At 32.1% G+C, this 21,095-nt stretch overlaps 1 protein-coding gene across 3 annotated transcripts in view; it reads right to left on the reverse strand.

Moving 5' to 3' along the window:
* The window catches only part of LOC124429940 (terminal nucleotidyltransferase 5C), a 67,580-nt gene that overhangs the window by 32,978 nt on the left and 13,507 nt on the right, over window positions 1-21,095 (reverse strand). Inside the window, exon 1 of one of the 3 annotated variants that reach the window (XM_046975829.1) lies at window positions 395-1,010. The exons of the other annotated variants lie outside the window; for them this stretch is intronic. The gene's annotated coding sequence lies outside the window, so the exon portion shown is untranslated. Of the gene's footprint in view, window positions 1-394; window positions 1,011-21,095 lie in introns of those variants that run through there. 3 annotated transcript variants of the gene reach the window in all.

The raw sequence follows: 21,095 nt of genomic DNA on the forward strand, positions 1-21,095 counted from the left end.
CACATAAGTATGTACAATATATATATATATATATATACTGACAAGATCGAGATTTTTTTTTTCAATTGTCAAAATCTTTCTCTAAATTTACATACAGAGATCCCTCGTAGTTCGAAACGGCGTAGTAACATTACGAAAGGTGGGAGGAGAAAGAGGACTTTCTTTTTCCTTCTTTTGCTTTTTTCGTTAAATATCTAGTATACGAAGTGACGAGTTTCTGTGCGCTTGAGATCGTCTTCGGACCGTTCAAGGACACAGAAGATAGAGAGATAGTAATAAAAACAGAAAAACAGAGAAACAGAAAATAAGAGACTAATAAGAACAAACGAACGAACGAACGAACGAACGAACGAACGATCGATCGAAGATGATGACGGAATTTTAGTTTACTTACATCTAGTTCGAGCTTCTTCCGTCCTCTTGGTCGGGAAATCGCAGGGCAAAGAAACGTAGAAGAAAGGAAGAAAAACGACGGAGAGGAAAAGCAGAAGAAATAAACGTCACGTTCGTTTCTAATGTCGTTTCTTTGTTCTTCTCGAATATCCAAACTACGACGATGCCGACGATGACGATTATTTTCTTAACTTTCGGTTTCGGTTCTCTCTCTTCTCTCTCTCTCTCTCTCTCTCTCTCTCTCTCAGTGTCTCTGTCTCTCTCTTCTTTTTTGGCGCCAATTTGCCGGCAATACGCGCGATCCGGTTCCACTTGTTCCTCCTTCACCTTCACCTCCACCACCTCCTTCCTTCTCCTCCTTCTCTTACTCCTACTCCTTCCTCCTCCTCTTTAATATAATATAAACGTGTTTTCTTTCTCTTGTTCTATCTTTCACTTTTGAGAATTAACGCTCAAAGGAAAATACAGATAATAACAACAGGAACGCGAATTTTACGGGTTTTATTCCTCTTCGTTTCTCTTCGTTCCAAATTCTCGAGAGTTCCTTCAATCGTATCTCGTACAACGGATAATGTTAATTGTTTGGGTTGATATATATATATATATATATATATATATATATATATATATATATATATATATTTACAACCAAAAAAACAGAAAAAAAAAAAATAAAAAAAAAAGAGAAACGAACGAACGAACGTACGTACGTACGTATGTATGTACGTACGAACGAACGAACGAATGGTAGACGAACGAACTAAATTACAACGATACGAATCGAACGAAACGCAATATGGAACTTCTCGCGGGATATATTCTCCCGCGATATTTTCACCGATATAAAACGGTCGTTGCTGTTGTTGTTGTTGTTGTTTTTGCTACTGCTACTGCTGTTGACGCCGTTATACTGTTCGAGGATCGAAGAAGAGATCGACGAAGAGAAGAGAAGAGAAGAGAAGAGAAGGAAGGAACGACGCGAGAACTAAAATCCCGGCCGTTGTTATTACGCGGCTGCGGACTCGAGTAGGTGGGGAGTTGGAGTTTGAGGGAAAGGGGAAAGGGGTAGAGGAGTGGAGGCAGTAAGACGCTCCTTCTTCCGAGTCGTTTAAAAAAAGAGATCTCGCGCGCTTCAAATAAAGCCCAATAATAATAATAATGTTATTTTTAACAATTTCTTGCGGGATTAAAGTGACTCGAGTATCGGTAAGGGGAAGGATACTGAAGGGGTATATTCGCGAGGGGAAAACGGAGCAAGACGACGGGGGTGGATTGATGGATTGAGGAGGATAAAAAAAGCGTGCAACGCACAGAGGAGGCCTGCGTCGACGCAAACCCCAAACAACTGACCGGCGCGGCGAACAAACTGACACTGACAACTGCTCTCTCTCTCTCTCGTTACTCGGCCGCGCACGCATTCGTTACCATCATCCCCACCACTCACTCCCATCCCCACTCCACTTCTCGGCCCTTCTCTTAAGCTTACATACTCCCCACTATAGCGCGCTCGGATCGTCGCGAAGAGAACCGAACTCGGCCGAAGCTTTCTCCGTTCGTTTCTTCGACCTCTCTCTCTCTCTGTCTGTCTATCTATCTATCTATCTCTCTTATTCTCACTAACTCACTCATTCTTCCTCTCACGTTATTCGTTCGCTCTCACTCTTTCTGCCTACGATTTAACTGCTATTCCTATGCTCTCTACGTACCACCGTACACGATAATTTCGTTATTCCAAATAAATACGAATGTTGCCGAGCGCGCTTTCGCGACGATTTGAAATAATTCCTTTTGTCTATATTATCGATTTATAATTTAAAACGTAGATTAAAAAACGACTTTCTCGTGTGGAATCTGAAAGAAATATATATATATATATATACATGTATACGAATTCTACGAAATAATACGTTTTCTTCTTTTCATCGTATATCAATTTTAAAACTTGATTATAAGTATTATATCCATGTATAGTATATAAGTTACGACATATATATGTACGATAAGAATGGTTCTAACATTAAATATCATATCGTGAACCGGTAAGGTGGTAGTAGTCTGAAATAAATTTTTTATCACGAACAGACAGACAAACGAACGGACGAACAGAGAGAGAGAGAGAGAGAGAGAGAGAGAGAGAAGGCAAAGAGTATCGACAGGCCTTGAAGGAAAGAGATTAGAGGAAGTTAGGCGAACATTTAGATCGATATAATAGATATAACAGTCCTCGAACGTAAATATAATACATACATATGTATAAAAGAAACTGGCCCTTAAGATGGTATGTATGAATCCTGTTTACGATTGATATGCTTAAGCCTCCTCATATTATTCGTTCGTTCGTTCGTTCGAAAGAGAGAAAGAGAGAGAGAGAGAGAGAGAGAGAGAGAGAGAAAATCATTCCAATTATTATTGCTAGCTTCGTATTTATCAAAAACGATTTCTTATTTCTCTTTTATTTTCATATTTCATTTTTTTTTTTCTTCATAAATAAAAGCGACAAATTTCAAATGATAAACGATATATATATATATATATATATATATATATATATATATATATATCAAATGAATACCCGAAGAAAATATTATTAATATCATTGATTGGGAAAATTGTTCGAATGGTTCTGCAACAATGTCGAGACGATATCCAGCGACATTTTATATTCTACTGCCCTATCGAACCATTCTGTCTCTCTCTCTGTCTCTCTTTCTTTATATATATATACATCGCTCTTACTCTGTCTGTCTATCTATCTGTTTCTTTATCTCATTCTATCGTGTGGTGACCCTATATACATATCTAACGAACGCTCAAACGCAATCCTAGAAAAGTACTATAGATGTGAAAGAAATAGAGACAGATAGAAAGTTTATATATGTAAATGTGTGTGTGTGTGTATATGAGAGAAAGAGAGAGAGAGAGAGAGAGAGAGAGAGAGAGAGAGAGAGAGAAAGAAAGAGCAAATTGACTCTCACTGCTGGTGTTTCGTTTTTTTTCAATGACTCATCGTCGAGACTCTCGCATAAATAGTCACTTGCATCGACGAACACTATTCCGAACGGAGAACACACTTCTTATTTACATTGACTAAATTATTACGTAAAAACTCAAAGATTTATTAAATTACATTCATCTATTATTCAAGAATTTTATATTATAGTTAATAATTCATTAATAATTTACTTTCTTTTTTTAAATCAAATAATTGATTAAAATCGATTAATAGATATATATGCATGCGCATGTGTATATATATATATATATATATATATATATATATATATTCATATGCTCTCTCTTCCTCTCTCTCTCTTCATACACACACACACACACATACGGTATGTTTAAGGTTTCTCTTCGTTTCTAGAAGCATGCAGAAAAACTATAGACGAACATATCTATATAACTATGAAGCAAAAGAAGTCGATGAAGTTCGTTCTCTCACGATCCCTTCGAAAGGTTTTCTTTCTTCCTTTCTCTCTCTCTCTCTCTCTCTTTATCCTTTATTTTCTTTTTCATCCATGGGCAAACAAAGTTTCGAAAAGTCGCTAACCTAGTTTTCACCGTAGAATTTCCGCATTTTCATGTCGAAGTTGTGCATCCCTATATCCCTTATACATCCATATAACATGTACATATACTCTTATTATATTATAAACGTTCCTATCTATCTATATATATATATATATATATATATATATATATATATATATATATATATATATATATATATATATATACATATATACATACATATGTAGATACACGAAGAACGATGTTTATTCTCTTTTCGTTTGTAGAGCTTTTTATCATACTAAAATTGATTATAAAATACATGTAATCGAGTATAATAGACATGCATAATTATTATGGAAACCCATGATAACATTAATAATAATAATAATAATAATAATAATAATAATAATAATAATAATAATAATAATACTAATAATAATAATACCATTGTCGTAACTTTCCATCTTTCTTTGTGAACACATTAACGTATGTGTGTGTGTGTGTGTGTGTGTGTGCGTGTCACTTCAACAGTTTAGATAATTTCTTTTTATTTTCTTTCTTCCTTCTTATCTCTATCCTTTCTAATCCGAACAAATAAAATATCAATTAATGATTAAATGTTATAAACGATTATTTCTCTAAACTTCAAATGACGAAGAAGCGCATAAGACTTGCTTAAATTTCTTTTTTCCTTTTTTTAACTTTTTTTTATCTTTCTTTTTCTTTTTTCCTCTTTTTTTTTTTTTTTTTTTTTTTTTTTGAATATCTCCGGATTAAACTTTCTCACGTTATAGGCATAGCGATAACAATAACCACATGATATTTCGACGATAAGGTCGATATGCTGACGTAGGTAGATATAAATCGACACACAGCTGAAATCTTATCGAAAACAGAAGAGTGCTCTAATGAAAAGTTATTAATTAAATTGAATCGTCGCGTTTATAATTTCATATTACACATATGTATGCTTATATATATATATATATTTTTTTTTGTTTACGTATTTTATTGACAAGAAATATGGAAAAAAGAAAAATAATAAGCAAAAAAAAAATCAAAAGCATACGTACGCTCGTTCGTACTCATAAAGTGTAATCGCGTTTCGTTAAGACTGTTAAATGAATTTTCGAAAGGGTCGCCTACGAATATTCATCACTTGAAAAAAGCCAATCAAGAGAAACTTTCGAACTTACTTTTACTTTTATAAGAGTTACCCAATTTGATTTATACAAGCTAAAAAGGGGAGAGAAAAGAAAAAAAAAAAAAAAAAGAAAAAAAAAGAAAAGAGAAAAAGAAAAAAGTTTGCGAGCAGACCGTACATTTCATAAATATCTAATCGCTAATATCGTAAAAGAAAAAAAAAAAAAAAAAGAAGAAAAAAAAAGAAGAAAAAAAGAAGTCCATTGCAAATAATAATCGAGTTTGGCCAACGATAACCTCTCGTCGCCTTGATCCGTACGACGAGATTGGTCCTCCGCGACTTTCGAAAAATCTTTCCAATTTATTTTCTTTTACTTGAAACAAACGATATCTCTCTTAGGCGATTTAAATATGGCGAGTTGTTGAACTAAGTAAGTAAGTACATATCGAGAGTAACGAGGCCTTCCAAAGCGCATGTCGAATAACGCTCGACAAAGTACATGTCGAGAGTAGCGGTCGACAGAGTGCATGTCGAGTAACGCTCGACAGAGTGTGCATGTCGAGCGTGACTAGACAAAGGTCCATGTCGCGAAACTCTCAACAAAGCCCACTGACTTACTTAGATAATAATTTCGTAGGAAGGGCAAAACGAATTGAAAAAAAAAAAAAAAACAAGAAAAAAAGAAGAAGAAGAAAAGAAAAAAGAAATTACACATATCTACATATCCCATGGAAATAAATCGTCGTAACGATTGATTTCATTTTATCACGAGAGGAAATATCATTTATTCATTTTATTGAACGAGGAAAGGCAAATGTTACATTCAAATAAGATGCAGTGTTTTTTCGATGCTTCCTCTCATCAAAAGGCGAGATGAACTATCGAAGAAAAAAAAGAAGAAGATGACGAAGAAGAAGAAGAAGAAGAAGAAGAAAAAGAAGAAACGATCTGACAATGCAATGAGTGTTAAGAGAGAAAGAGAGTGATGTTGGGGGAGGGAGGGTGGAGGGGAGGGAAGAGTGAGAGGTGAGGTCGATGTTGTCGCGCTCGAACAGTGGCGTGAAGAGAAGTGAAGGTGTACCACGTGATGTAACGCGTGTAATCACGATTCGAGCGCCTTCTTGAGTGAGCAAGAAAGAGAGAGAGAAAAAGAGAGAAGGAGAAAGAGAGAGAGAGAGAGAGAGAGAGAGAGTTAGCGCTGTTACTCGTGGGATCGAGAAGTTCGCGCGCTTGCGCTCGCTCTCTATCCTAACAGCCGACCGTCAAGGACGTTCACCAAGAGTGCCCTGGCCGTTCTCGAAAGAAAGAGATAGTAAGTAAGTAAGTAAGTAAGTAAGTGAGTGAGTGAGTGAGTGAGTGAGTGAGTGAGTAAGATATATATATATATATATATAGAAATAGAAATAGAAGAGGAGAGAGAGAGTGAGAGAGAGAGAGTAAGCTTTCCGTCTACCCGCGAACCAACGAATTCGAGTCGATTCTCCGTTCGACTCTCGATCCGGCCTCGATCGGCCTTGGACGTATACATATATACCGTTCCAACTCTTATAACTTGCGCGCTCGGTCGAACGAGCTAACAGATAGGAGAGCAAGATCAACCGATCAGCATTTCTTTTTTATTATTTTTCTAACGATTACATGTCGATTACATTTATTATTTCTTTCAGTCTCTCTCTCTCTCTCTCTCTCTCTCTCTTAATTTCTTCTCATTTTCATTACGTAGCAATATATTCTAAAAAGATCATCGTGTATGTAATACATGATGTATGCATTACAAGAAGTTTAACTTAAAATGAACGATATTACGTACATAATTTCATTGTCATGTTTCCTTCTTTATTTTCTTTTTGTTTCCTGACTTTTCCTTTTTTCATTCGATACCTATTATCCTAAGCATCGGTAGATAGCAATTTCGAATTATCTACGATTATCTATTATCTATCTTACCTTACCGTTAAATTAATGATAATAATGCTATGTTAGATTTCGATCGAGTTCTCCCTCTAGTCGACAACGACGAAGCTAATGACGAAGCTAACGACAACGACGACGACGACGATGGCGGCGGCGGTGGCGGCGGCGGCGCCGACGACGTGTAATTTCTTCAAATCTCACGAACACCGTAATCGTAGTCGACTTAAATAGAACCGTAGTAGTTAGTTTGCCACTCTCAGCCCACTTTTACTTCGTTAGAAAAGTCTGGCCCGTATTATCAAGGCCATCGGCTTATCGATCAAAGCCGCAAGCGAGTCTTTAATAATACGAAAAACCGATCCCTTTCATCGAGCTCTATCGTTGAAAACTAAAACTTGCCTAACCTTAACTTACGAATTGCGCACGCGGCAGGTATGATAGGAACGCTCCTGTGCAATAATTAATTCAATTAATGGCACAGTTAATTACTTCATTATTACTTGGATTAATGATTAACAAAAGTTGTTTCGAGTTCTTGCTCGAAAAAAGCGCATGTCAAGTCTTACTCGATATAGTACATGTCGAGTATCACTCGACAAAGTACATGTCGCGTAACGGTCGACAAAGTTCATGTCGAGTAACGGTCGACAAAGTACATGTCGAGTAACGGTCGACAAAGTACATGTCGAGTAACGGTCGACAAAGTACATGTCGAGTAACGGTCGACAAAGTACATGTCGATTAATAATCTACAAAGTACATGTCGAGTAATAGTCTATAAAGTACATGTCGAGTAATGGTCGACAAAGTACATGTCGAGTAATAGTCTACAAAGTACATGTCGAATAATGGTTTACAAAGTACATGTCGAATAACGGTCGACAAAGTACATGTCGAGTAATGGTTGGACATAAAATCAACCATTAATGAGATAGTTCTAATAGACTTGAAAAGCGAATAAAATGATTAATTAATAAGGAATCGTACGATCAAAGAGACGAGTCATCATGAAATACGGATTATGCTGTACGAGGAAAAAATGAATCCGATGCATTTGCATTGGTCGTCTTCTTATCCCCGAGTGACGTTACGCAAAAGGATATTAATTAAGATAAACCGCAGGTAGTGGCGATCATAGAGACGTCAGTAAGAAAAGATAATTTTATTTCACGTTAGTTGCGTCCATGATGCAATAACATTTTGTAAAGATTACTACCGAGCTCGTTCTCTCAAGATATTTTTCTTTCTTTTATTTTTATTTTTTTTTTATTTATTTATTTATTTTTTTTTTTTTTTATATCTTCAATATCTCTAAACTTTATCATTCGATTATATATCCCTTTGTAGTGAAAAAGAATTACTTAGAAGGATATAAATGATGCATTTCTTCTCTCTCTCTCTCTCTCTCTCTCTGTCCCTCTTTTCTTCACGGCGGGAGTTCTTTCGAGCTGGACCGTTCGTTTCATTTGCGCTATGCTTTTTGCCGTGTGAACGCGAAGAACGTCTGTTCTATCCCGATCCGGATTAGACGTTTGTAACGCTTCTGAACGGTTGAGGAAAAAAGTTTTGCATAATGTATAACGTTCTCGTTGTAAAGCGGTACCGCGACTGAAAACATACTTACATACATACATACGTACATGCACACATAGGTAGATACATAGGCTTACCTAAGTACATATATACGTACGTACGAGTGCTGCCAACAAAATCAATGACCCGTACCGAAGCTCGTGATACGACATTTTCTATAGCGATGCGAGAGAACAAGCAAACCGCCTTCTCTTCCTCTCGTTTCTTTCTAATTTCAACTTTTACGCGGAGGGAGAAAAAAAATTTCATATTTTTACATAATTCATCCATCCGATCGAATCAGAGTTGTTCATACATTTGATTGAAATTATTAAACGTGTAATGTGCACCAATAAAAAAAGAAGATACAACAACCTTGATTTATCATTGGAAACAAAAATAAATAAAATAAAATAAAAAGAGAGAGAGAGAGAGAAAGAAAGAAAAAAAAAACTTATATCCTTCTCGAACACCCCCGATCGCAATATATACTATATAACTTATACTAGTTTCTACTTCTATGAAATTATAATACAAATTGAATCCGCAAAGTCGTTCGACGAGGAGCCGGTCAATCTACCTGAGAGGCTCATTTCGATTAAACTCGACGACATTTTTACGATAAGTCGAACTCGCATAATTGCTATACCTACGAGCTGTCTCGCGTGAACACTCGGCTAACAATTACGTAATACTTGAATAATTATAATAAAAACCGGAGATCTCAAGGATGTAAACACGTTCACGAAAGAAAGTAGATACCTACTACATCTATATATATATATATAAATATGTATATATGTTTACAGATGACCCAAATGAAATCTTTCTGAAAAAAATCTTTTCGACAAGTTAGATGTCCTCGATTTTTCGTAGGTTTAATAATAATGAATCGAGATAAGAAAAAAAAAAAGAAGAAAAAAACGATTTAAATAATCCATGTATGAATATATTATATATGCATATATATACATAGTACATTTTTTTTTTTCGATTCGTCCTCTTAAAGTTAGATTGAGATCGTAAAAGCAACTAGTAATATAGTTATGTTCGCATGAGTATATGTCACGAGGGGTAGTCCACCCCAACCCCAACCCCATAATCCTCTTTTCGCATTTTGTGTCCGACCGCAATCAACATTTAAATGAGATATTTATTTCCCTCTCCCATCCTCCCACCCAATCACCCCATTTTTATTTTTGAAGTATAAAAAAAATCATCGAAGTGATCCAATTTAAAATATAAGACGATGATCAACGAGTTAAATCGTTCATACTTCAAAAAAAAAAAAGACCATATTTACAGCGAGTTCGAACGTTTACATCGTAATGAAATAAATAAGCGATATTATTTATACGAAAGAGAATTTAATGACTTTCTTTTCGAATAAATCATTACCAGCGGGATAATTAAAAAAAATTTCTACAGAATCGCGAATGACAATATCATTTATTTGTAGATGTTGTGATAGTTTACTAATCTCGATGATTGTAAATGTATGATACGAACTCAAAATGCAATACGATTACGAAATTGTACGAAGAGACAAATTATATCGAAGTGCAGAGAACGCGGATGGTATATTGCGAGAGACAAAGAGAGAGCCAAAATGTTTAACGTAACAATATATAATTGGCACATATATCTATACATAGATACACGTATACTAACAATATACATGTATATATGTATATATATAAATACAATTTTCGTATCATGCCGGCCGGCAAATTCACGTGCCATGAATCAGCTTACAATGAATTATAAATCTCTTTCTAATGCGAAGTTCCAAATGCAAAGTTCTACTATTTGTCGTCTTTATTTTTCGTTGAGCTTGCGTGATCGATCATTATCAACGTGCATTCATTCCCTTCCCCCGGCCCATTCTCTCAGTCTCTCTCTCTCTCTATCTCTCTCATAGTCACTCACTCCTCTATCATATTTATAATATTCTATTACCATTTAATAAAATTTTAATTTTAAATTAAATTTAATCATAGATCGTACCAAAAATGTAGATCGATTTAATTGAAAGTAGACATATATGAAATCATTCATTGCTACGAGTATGTTAAAATTTGCTAAGATACGTGTCCACATATGTATTTATGTGTACACACACACATACACACACAATATATATATATTTATATTTATATTTATCTATAGAAACGTATGTACATACATGCATACGATACGAAAGCGATAACTTCTCGACTAGTAACTAAAAGTCGTCTAGAGGGAAAAATTGGTTTTCCTGTCACTCGCGGTTCTAGTTAGCAATTGCCGCTAGTAGCTATTTCGCGACCTTCCACTCTTCGAAACTGGTGAAAAGCTAGGCTCAAGACTTTTGCATCCAGGATCAGGGTGTGGTAACGCACAAGGTTGACTACATTCACGTTCTCTGATGGCGCCATTATCTACCTGCTCGTACATAAGTATTTACGAACAAACGTATGTACCTATGAACGTATGAACGTGCATATGTCGTGGGGGGATAATCTATTGACTTCAAAAAAAATTCTACTTGTTTCTCTCGTCCTATGCAATATACCGACAATATTTCTCTATATTTTCCTTTTTCTTTCTTTTTTCTTCTACTTCTTTTTTTTTTTTTCTAATTCCATTACTCCGACTTTATTACTCCGTTTACGGAACAAAAGATTATTTTCTTTTTTCTTCCTTTTTTCTTCTTTCTTATCTCTGTCTCTCTTCTTCTTCTTCTTCATCTTTTTCTTCTTTTCTTTCTTTAGATTCTTTTCTTTTTTCGTCTCTTGAAAGAGACAAGAATCGAAAGAGAGCGAGCCGCGATAGTTTTGATGGCCTTGTCTTACTGACCATATAATCGATAACGTTTCTTAAATAATAAAATTGTAACATCTCGTGTTTATTAAAGCATGTATTGCTTCCCAGCTGTTATGCCAAGTGAAAAGATCAATGTTTGATGAATCATTTGATACGCGTTAAAGGAAGATAGATTCAATCCCTTTCTAATCTCTTATTTATAAATGTCGCAACGAAAAGCAGAAAAAAAGAAAAGAAAAGAAAAGAAATAGGGAAAAAAGGAAAAAAAAAATTGTACAAATAAATAAATAAAAATGAGAACAATGAACAAAAACGAAACGAAAAAATGAACGAAAAGAAGAAAAGAATAAATAAATGAAGAAGAAAAAACAAAACCAAATGAGAGAAAAAAAGAAAAAAGAAAAGAAAAAAGAAGGAAAAGATAGAAGAATTTCAACATGTTTCAAGTTATACAACGTGAAATTTATAAGTTATAGGCAGTTGGCAAATATTAACCTTCGGTTATGAAGAAACAATTCATTTTCTGACGAATATTAATGCGTGACTTTATAGTTATCCGCGAATGTTATAGAGGATTAAATTAATTAAATGATGATATTATGTCAGATATAGATAGATTGTAAGAGGAAGGCAGATAAGAAAAGAGATAGATAGATAGATAGATAGAGAGAGAGAGAGAGAGAGAGAGAGAGAGAGATAGAGAAGAAAGAAACATTGACGATAAACAAGTTACATTCGTAACATGTATTTGTATAAATGGTGAAAGGTTCAGAGAGAAAGAGAGAGAGAGAAAGAGAAAGAAAAAGAGAGAGAGACAAAATGTTACAGAGGATTAAATTATTTAAATAATAATAATAAAACAGATATAGATAGATAGAAAAAGAGGGACAGACAAGAAGATATATATATATATATATATATATATGTGTGTGTGTGTGTGTGTGTGAAAGGTACGAAAATATCTAAAAGATTTGAAGTAGTCTTTGGCGGATAAAAGCAGTCGTGGGCACTATTAAACCAACAACTACAATCAACGAAACGCGAATGATGCTTGCGATAATGTCAAGAGCAACCGGTGCGTCGGATTCCTCGCACGTGCGCGGCCGCACGATGAACTTACAAGAGAGAGAGAGAGAAAGAGAAGGGCGGGAGAGAGAGAGAGAGAGAGAGAGAGAGAGAGAGAGACTGAGAGAAAGTGAAAGAGATCCTTTTTCTTCTCGTTTATTTTAACATTTAACATACGATCGAACTTGTTTGAAATCATCTCTATCTTCTAAATCCTTATTGCGATAGATTCTACTGAATCATCGAATGAACTAATCAATGTTACGTTCGTTTCGATCAATTGATTTTATATTATAAAGAAATATATATATATATATTTAATCATATGACAATCATTATTATTAATTCTAATGAATTATGGTAAGAATTAAACCGATTAAAAGTCAAGTATTGCAACTTGCAATCGGTTCTTCTTTTACTTTTTCTTTTAATTCGTTTTCTTTTTTTGGTTTTGTTTCATTTTATTTTATTTTTTTATTATATATATATATATATATATATATATATATATATATAAAAAGAAAGAAAGAAGAAGAAAAAGAAGAAGAAGGAAAAAAAGAAATAGATCGAACGATAATCCTTTAAAGTCAAATGTCATTTTCGATTTTTTTGGTTTCGAATCGAGAAACATTAACTACAATTTCCGTCTGGATTTGCAATTATAATTATAAAAACCTTTCCCCCTTTTAAAGTTCACAATGTCGTTGATGGAAAATTCTGAATCTAACTCTCTTTCTTAAGTTATTACAATCTATTGTTGAGCCGTTAAACGTACGGGCATCATCAATGATCGCTACGTCACTTCATAAATCATCCATATCGTAGTTCTCGCACGTTATTATGTAGCTGTTTAAATATCATTAGGTTAATAAATATCGTTAATCACTAATTATCCCTCTGTAAATCTTATAAAGGTACGATTTTCTCTTTGAATATTATTATTATCTCGTCTTGTCATCAATTGAATTTCTATCTGACGTAAAATATATGTAAAATTTATTTAAGCACGCAACACCAAGGCGCAATATCAAATAAATAAAATAAAAGTATAATATTCATGAATTTGTCAATCGCATCGATAACATCGAGATAAATCGATACGCAAATAATATTTTCTAAATACGAGCTTGAAATTATAAATCTTATCATAATTTCTTCAAAATTACATCACTAAGATCTTCACTCGTATAGGTTCACACGTGTATGTATATATGTGTATTTATAGGTATATATTCGCGAATAGACGTACATGCACGCAAATCTACGTACATATATGTATCTCTGTCAACCGTCTGTTATTAACATTCACTCAACGACCATTCGCATTCCTCGCCTGAAACGGGTCGTGCCAGATTTACTTAGCCTTTTACCCGACTATTTATTTTAAATACAATATTATTAATATTAATGAATTCTTACCGCGTAAATATCGTGCCCGTAATCGTAATTGCGAAAGTTCACCGGAGCGAAGGGAAATTTATAGAACGGTCGTTAATCGATCGTTTATATACAAGTTTCTTTTTTCATTTTCTTCCTCTTTTTCTTTTTTTTTTTTTTCTTCTTCTTCTTCTTCCTCTTCCTCTTCTATTTCCTATAGCAACGACAAAATTGCCTTGGGACGATTACGATAATACGATTACGATAACACGATTATGAAAAAGAGAGAGGGTGTAAAAAAATATTTCACGAATTAATACAATTTTCCAGATCTGTATATGTATTTGTGCATATAGGTATAGATTACGTATATAAAATTATATATCTATTTGTAAAAAAAAATATATATATATATATATATATAATTTATTTTTATTTCTACTTTGAATTAAATTGAATCAATAAAATCTTTTATATCAAATTCAACATTTTCAATTGAATATTCCAATTATTGTTAATCTCTCTCTCTCTCTCTCTCTTTCACACACACTTTCTCTTACTATCTTAAAATGATGATAACTGAAATAAACGATATAGAATCGTGAAATCATAAGAATAAGTAATCTTCTGTTTCTGAACGACAACGGGATCACTCAGAAAAAATTGTTCTCTCCGTATCTCTTACTCTTTCTCTTTCTCTTTCTCATCTCTTTCAACTTATCCATAATTCTTTCGTATTCTCTAGTAGTACAGTAGCAATTGCGAACCTTCTCGCGATCGAGATCTAGGTCAATTGGTTGCCAAGCAACCGAACTCGCTATGAGTTCTCTTCCCACGCGTCTTCACTAACCAATTGCGTTATACGCGTAACGCATGCTCATCATTTTGTGTCTGTCTTGTGTCTTCATCTTCGTCTTCGTCTTTTTCTTCATCGACTTCAACTTCTTCTTATTCTTCTTCTCCTTTTTTGTCTTCATCTTCACCTTCGTATTCATCTTCGTCCTCATTTTCCTTATCTACTTCATCTTTTACTTCTTTTTCTCATTCGTCTTCATCTTCATCTTCCTTTTCATCTTCTACCTCGTTTTCCTTTTCTACTTCATCTTCTTCTTCTTCTTCTTCTTCTTCTTCCTCTTCTACCATTATTTTTCTATATCATATCTATCTTTTTATCTATTTCTTTAATTACCTTTCGAAAAAAGTTGGAAAGAATTACAATAAAGTTGAAAGAAGTTGTAAAGAATATTGGCCTTAACGATTCTAAAGATAAATGACGACTGCTTGAATTATATCATTAAAAAATTATTTCGTGTAATTTGTAGAAACGTTAAAAAAATATCTATAATATAACCTACTATAAGTATAATAATTATACTAACTATATATATATATATATAAGTATGTACATAGAATAAATAAATTAATTATTATGTAAAAATAATGACGGACAAAATATTGTTCGCATACATACGTATGTAATAAAAAGAAAGAGAGAGAGAGAGAATAAAAAGAACAAACTAACAAACAAGAAATAAAAGAAAAACCAGGAAAATTATATTAAATATGACGAACATAAATTCTATATAAAAATAGATTTCATCGGTATTATGATTTATTCCTAAAGTTAATAAGTACAAAAGTTATATAGCTTAACAATAATTATTCGTCCACACTTTATATATCTATACGTAACATACACATACACACACACACACACACACGCAACGGCAGGAAACTAATACTATTTACCAACTACACCATGTCATTAGCTCGTCGACGAGACGGCGACGCTGATTTCATTTCGATGCGCTCACCAGCGTATCCATAGTCGAGATCAATTAACGAGACTAGAAAATGTGTTCGTAACGATGCGATGCTTCGCCAATAGAAATGGCGGTTTCAGCCAATCGATTCTCCATTTTGGATTCATCAGTAAATGCATTTCTCTTAATATCCTTCTATATATTTATATAATATATATGTGTATATGAACTCATCTTTTTATTCATATATATATATATATATATATATATATATAAAAAATGTTAACACATAATCGTAAATATTTAATGATCCATCAAGACTCGTTTTTCAATTAACTCTAGTTTAACTAAGACCTCAAAATAATTTCTAATTGAGCATTTGAATTGCGCTACACCCCAAGCACTTTGAACATGCCTTTCATTTATACAGAATGAATAATTATGATCCTAAAAAAAAATTCTTTGAAGTCTCGGATATAATAATCAGTAAGTTTGAAACCGCATTACCGATAGTGTCATTAAAAAAAAAAAAAAAAAAAAAAAAAAAAAAAAAAAAAAAGGAAAAAAAAAGAAAAAAAAAAGAAAAAAAGAAAAAAAAAGAAAAAAAAGGGGAAAAAAAAGGAAAAAAAAAGGAAAAAAAACGGAAAAAAAACCATGAATCATGCATGCAATGCGCAAATTGTTTTAATTCAGCTCAAAATTGTTCTCGTGATGTTCTACAACCACATTGTGGACAACTAGGTTTAAATAATATTCGTAATAACTTCTTATTAACTATATATTAACGACGTATCATACGAATAAAAATATCTTTTTGTTTTCTTTCGGTATCCTTATTAAAACTATATTTATCATTATAATAATATTTGATAATTATGTACTATATATATATATATATATATCGTGGAATCTAAATTAAAAAAAAATTCAAACGTAAAATCGTTCGTTCGAGAGAAGGTCGGAAAGCAAAGTAAAGCTCGAATTATATATTTTTTTCTATCCATTTATAAGGATTAAAAATAATGCATACTACTGTACGTAGTAGATACGTACATACATACATACATACATACATATACACATACACATATACAATGCATACTTCTCTACATATGAATGCACTCTATTCGAACAGTTATTATCTCAACGCGACCACACCGTCCCAACATGATAAAGTTCAAAGGTCGTATATATGCAATAATATCGTAGAGAATATATCCTTTGACATTTCTTGTTAAATCTTATAAAACGTATCTATTAAAATACCATTGATAATGTATAAGTTATAAAAATAAAATAATTTATATATTATACTTTCATTTGCTTTCCCTTTTATTTATAAATAAATCAATCAATTTAATTTTATCAAATGATAAATCTCAATCTGATCGATATCTAACAATGTATCCGATGAATAATAATTTATTCGATTTAATTGGCATCTAACAAATGTAACAGTGTTTCAATGTAATAATAATAATGATGATGATGATAATTATCGAAACAAGAAAAATAATTAAAAAAAAAATAATAATAACGGGGGGGGGGGTTGAGGAGGTAAGACAAAAGAAAAAAAGAAGAAGAAATACGTCGAACGAATAATTAATAAGATATTTCAAAAATAAGAAGACACCATACTGTATTTACTGATAACAAATACGTGTCCCTCAGCGATATAGATAAAAACTGATAGATATTATTTCAACGAAACTAACGGAGTTTAATTGATGATATACATTGTTATATTCGTATACATACATACATACGTACATATATATATATATATATATATATATATATATATATATATATATATATATGTTGTCGAAGCATTGACATTGAAAGGAACGTATCTTCAGAATAACCTTCTTGTTTACATCGTTTGTCTTCCACGTAGGTGTGGCCTTTGCTTTAGCCGAAGAAACACCGACGATATTAATCACATATATACGCATACACATACACATCTACACATACACACACACACACACACATGTGACGAAGCATTATCATTCGATCTCACCTTTATTTATTTATTGGTATTCACAAAAAAAATAAAATTTTCAATTATAAATTATTAATAAAAAGTATATTAAAAATTTGTATACCAATTGCAATGATTTTTAATGTAATATAATAAAATACGAATGTTCGAAATAACGATCCAAGATATTAATAGAGAAATAATTAATTTTAACGAAATTAATGAATATAATAAATGTGATATTTAATTGTTCTTTTATAAGATGAATTAATTTTTAATTATTTTAAACAAACCATTTGTAATATGTTTTGTTTCAAACGAAAAGGCCCTACGGTAAAATATCCTAAGTAAATTTAATTATGTGCTTATTGAAGCTATCTATCTTACTTTGGTAAATGCACTTTTCGCGGAAGACAATAATGTTATGCATCGTCCGAGGTCTCTTTGTGTAAATACGTGATATTGGAATAATATCTCCTATCTCCTATTCCTCCCCCCCTCTCTCTCTCTCTGTCTCACTCCATCTCTATCTCTCTCACACACACACACACACATTCTTCCTCTTTTATTTTCTATTCCTGTCCTTTATCCAAACGTCACGATGCTATGAGGAAACGTAAAGATATTACTGCTTTATTATAGCCTATTATGATATATCGCATAATGCCGCTTTAACGCGGAACACCTACGATTCGTATAAAAACACTCTTGCAATTTCGAAATTTCAATTTTATCTATTTATGTATGTATGATGAATCTATTCGTACATACCGTACCTATACATTTTTATCACATATATCCAGTTATTATTTTTATCAAAATTAATCATGTAAGAAGTTAATGTCATAAAAATGTTAATGAAACATATGTGTATAAAAAAAGAAAAATGAAAGAAAGAAAGAAAAAGAACCGTTATATTCTATCATCTTCATTGACATTAATCCAACTATAAATATACATATATATATATATTTATGTTGTTAACAATGTCATCTATTAATATAGTTAATTATAAAACAGAATTTCTTCGCATTATCTTTTATTTCAATTAACGAAACGATATTATCAACTAAGAGTGAAACAGGTGTGCCCGAGATTCGATATCGCGTATCGAAAAATTAAAAGTTTACAATATGACGCGAATAGTACGTGTATGTATATATATATATATATATATATATATATATATATATATATATATATATATGTATACACAGATATATATTGTTAACTAATTTCGATAACGTAGAACACGTAAATAACCATTCGCATTTCAATAAGATTGAAGCTCAATGTTATCGTTACGACACGTGTAATGATAATCAATGTATAATACCAAAGCATATCATGTTCCTTCATGCAGATCGATGAATCTTTATTTTTATCGATCGTTTGGATAAGTTTTTAATTAAGACGTTTCGTATCTTTAACATAAAGAATTAATAATTAATTATACGCTTATGTACATAAGTTATGTTATTAATGCATACACTAAATAATATATATATATATATATATATATATATATATATATATATATGCATATATAAAGAGAAAGAGCAATCGAAATCGAAGCACCGATGTAAAAGCAACAAGTGTCAGGAAGAATTAAAGGAGAGAGAAAAAGACATAAGAGAGAGAGAGAGAGAGAGAGAGAGATATTGATCTTTTATCTACACACACACACACACACACAAATATATATATATATATATATTAAATTTTTTTGTCAATTTTTACATAAAAAAGAAATAGTAAGATTTTCGTAAAAATTTGGTAATAAGTGATACGAAATGATACACTTACGTATCTTAGAAATGAACAATTTTCATTGAAACTAAAAGAAGAAAAAAAGAAAAAAAATATATATATATATACACACATATGTATATGTAGGTAAAATAATACCTATATTATTTCCATAAATATTTTCGTTACGTTTCATCGATTGCCTTATCTCCAGCATTATCTCGATTTACATATTAATACATATTTACCGAGATTTTCCATTCTCCATACACTTCCTACGTACATGTATGTACATATAATTATATATATATATATATATGTATATAGTATATAAAGAAAGTCACATTATAAAACGATTTCGTTGCGAAATTGCGGTTATACGTTGCGGAAAAATAATTAAAGAAAGATTTCTATGGGGGTAGTAATTAAACGAGATTTAAAAAAAAAAAATAAAAAAAAATAAAAAAAAATAAATAAATAAAAAAAAAACAAACAAATAAATAAATAAAAATTAAGCGGCTAGGCAACGAAAAAAATAAAAGAAAAAAAGAAAAAATCTCACCCTTATTATTTCATTAGATTATTTTTCGCTCTTTCCATATGCTCCAATTTCTTCTCTTTCTTTTTGTTTTTCTTTTATCCTTTTTTTTTTCTTTTTTGCGATCGATCCAATCAAAGACTCCTTTTCTCTCGACGACTAATCCAGTAGAGAAAACGAGGAGGGAATCGGATTGAGCGGTAAACAACAAAGTCGTCTGTGATTGTTTGCTCGTTTATCTGCTCGCTCTGATAAGAGCGTTCGTCGTTGACTCGTTAACTCGCCACTGACATCGTATTGCAACTAACTCGACACGATAAATACACAAACACACACACGCATATATATACATATATGTATTTATTTACACGGATATTAGAACGAACATTGATGAAAGGCTTTAATGAGATTAAAAAAAATGAAACTTTCATTTGTACGATCTTCGTGCGATATAATTTGATTATAAATTTTTCTTTCTTTTTTTCTTTAATTATCATTACACAGTTATAATAAATTTTAAGAATTAAACATTTCCCAAGAATCCGCATTTCTAAGAATTCGCATATATCGCGCCGAAGAAATTTTTTCATATATTCTTTATTGCAATAGATATATCAAATGTTCTTTTTAAATAAGTCGCATAAGTCGAAACATAAATGGGAGCAAAAAAAAAAAAAAAAAGTAAAAAGAAAAAATGTCGACTCGTATCGAAGCAATTATTTCGAAATACGAAATAATCGTTTCCTGTTTTTCTTTCTTTTTTTCTTCCTTCTTCTTCTTTTTTTTTCTTTTTTTTCTTTTTTTTTTTTTTTTTTTTTAATATTTCCTAGTCAGCAAAGAAAAGACGGAAACCACGAACGGAATATATTTTTCTTTCTATCTCTCTCTATCTTTCGGTGTTAAAATAATTTATGACTGCTTATCGTTGCACCGCAAACTTCACCAAAACAACAAAATAAAAAACAATAGGACAATGGTTCCATCTTTTATTTTTGTGTTATTTTTTTTAACACATTTTCGACATATCCGTTGAATAAATAACCTTCCGACAATTTTTGTTCGTTCGTTTGACCGGATATATAAAAAAAAAAAAAAAGAAAAGAAAGAAAGAAACAAAAAAAAATAAAGATCGAACGAATAGATAATAGATGTCCTCATACGGATGAGTTATCAGAGTCATTGTACCGAACTAATTTTACCAACCTAACGATCTGAAGAAGTCTTTTACGTGTCTAAGCGTACGATGACCCGACGGATAATATAGACATTTAGGAT

Source organism: Vespa crabro, chromosome 17 (assembly GCF_910589235.1).
Source record: "Vespa crabro chromosome 17, iyVesCrab1.2, whole genome shotgun sequence".
Classification (NCBI taxonomy): Eukaryota; Metazoa; Arthropoda; class Insecta; order Hymenoptera; family Vespidae; genus Vespa; species Vespa crabro.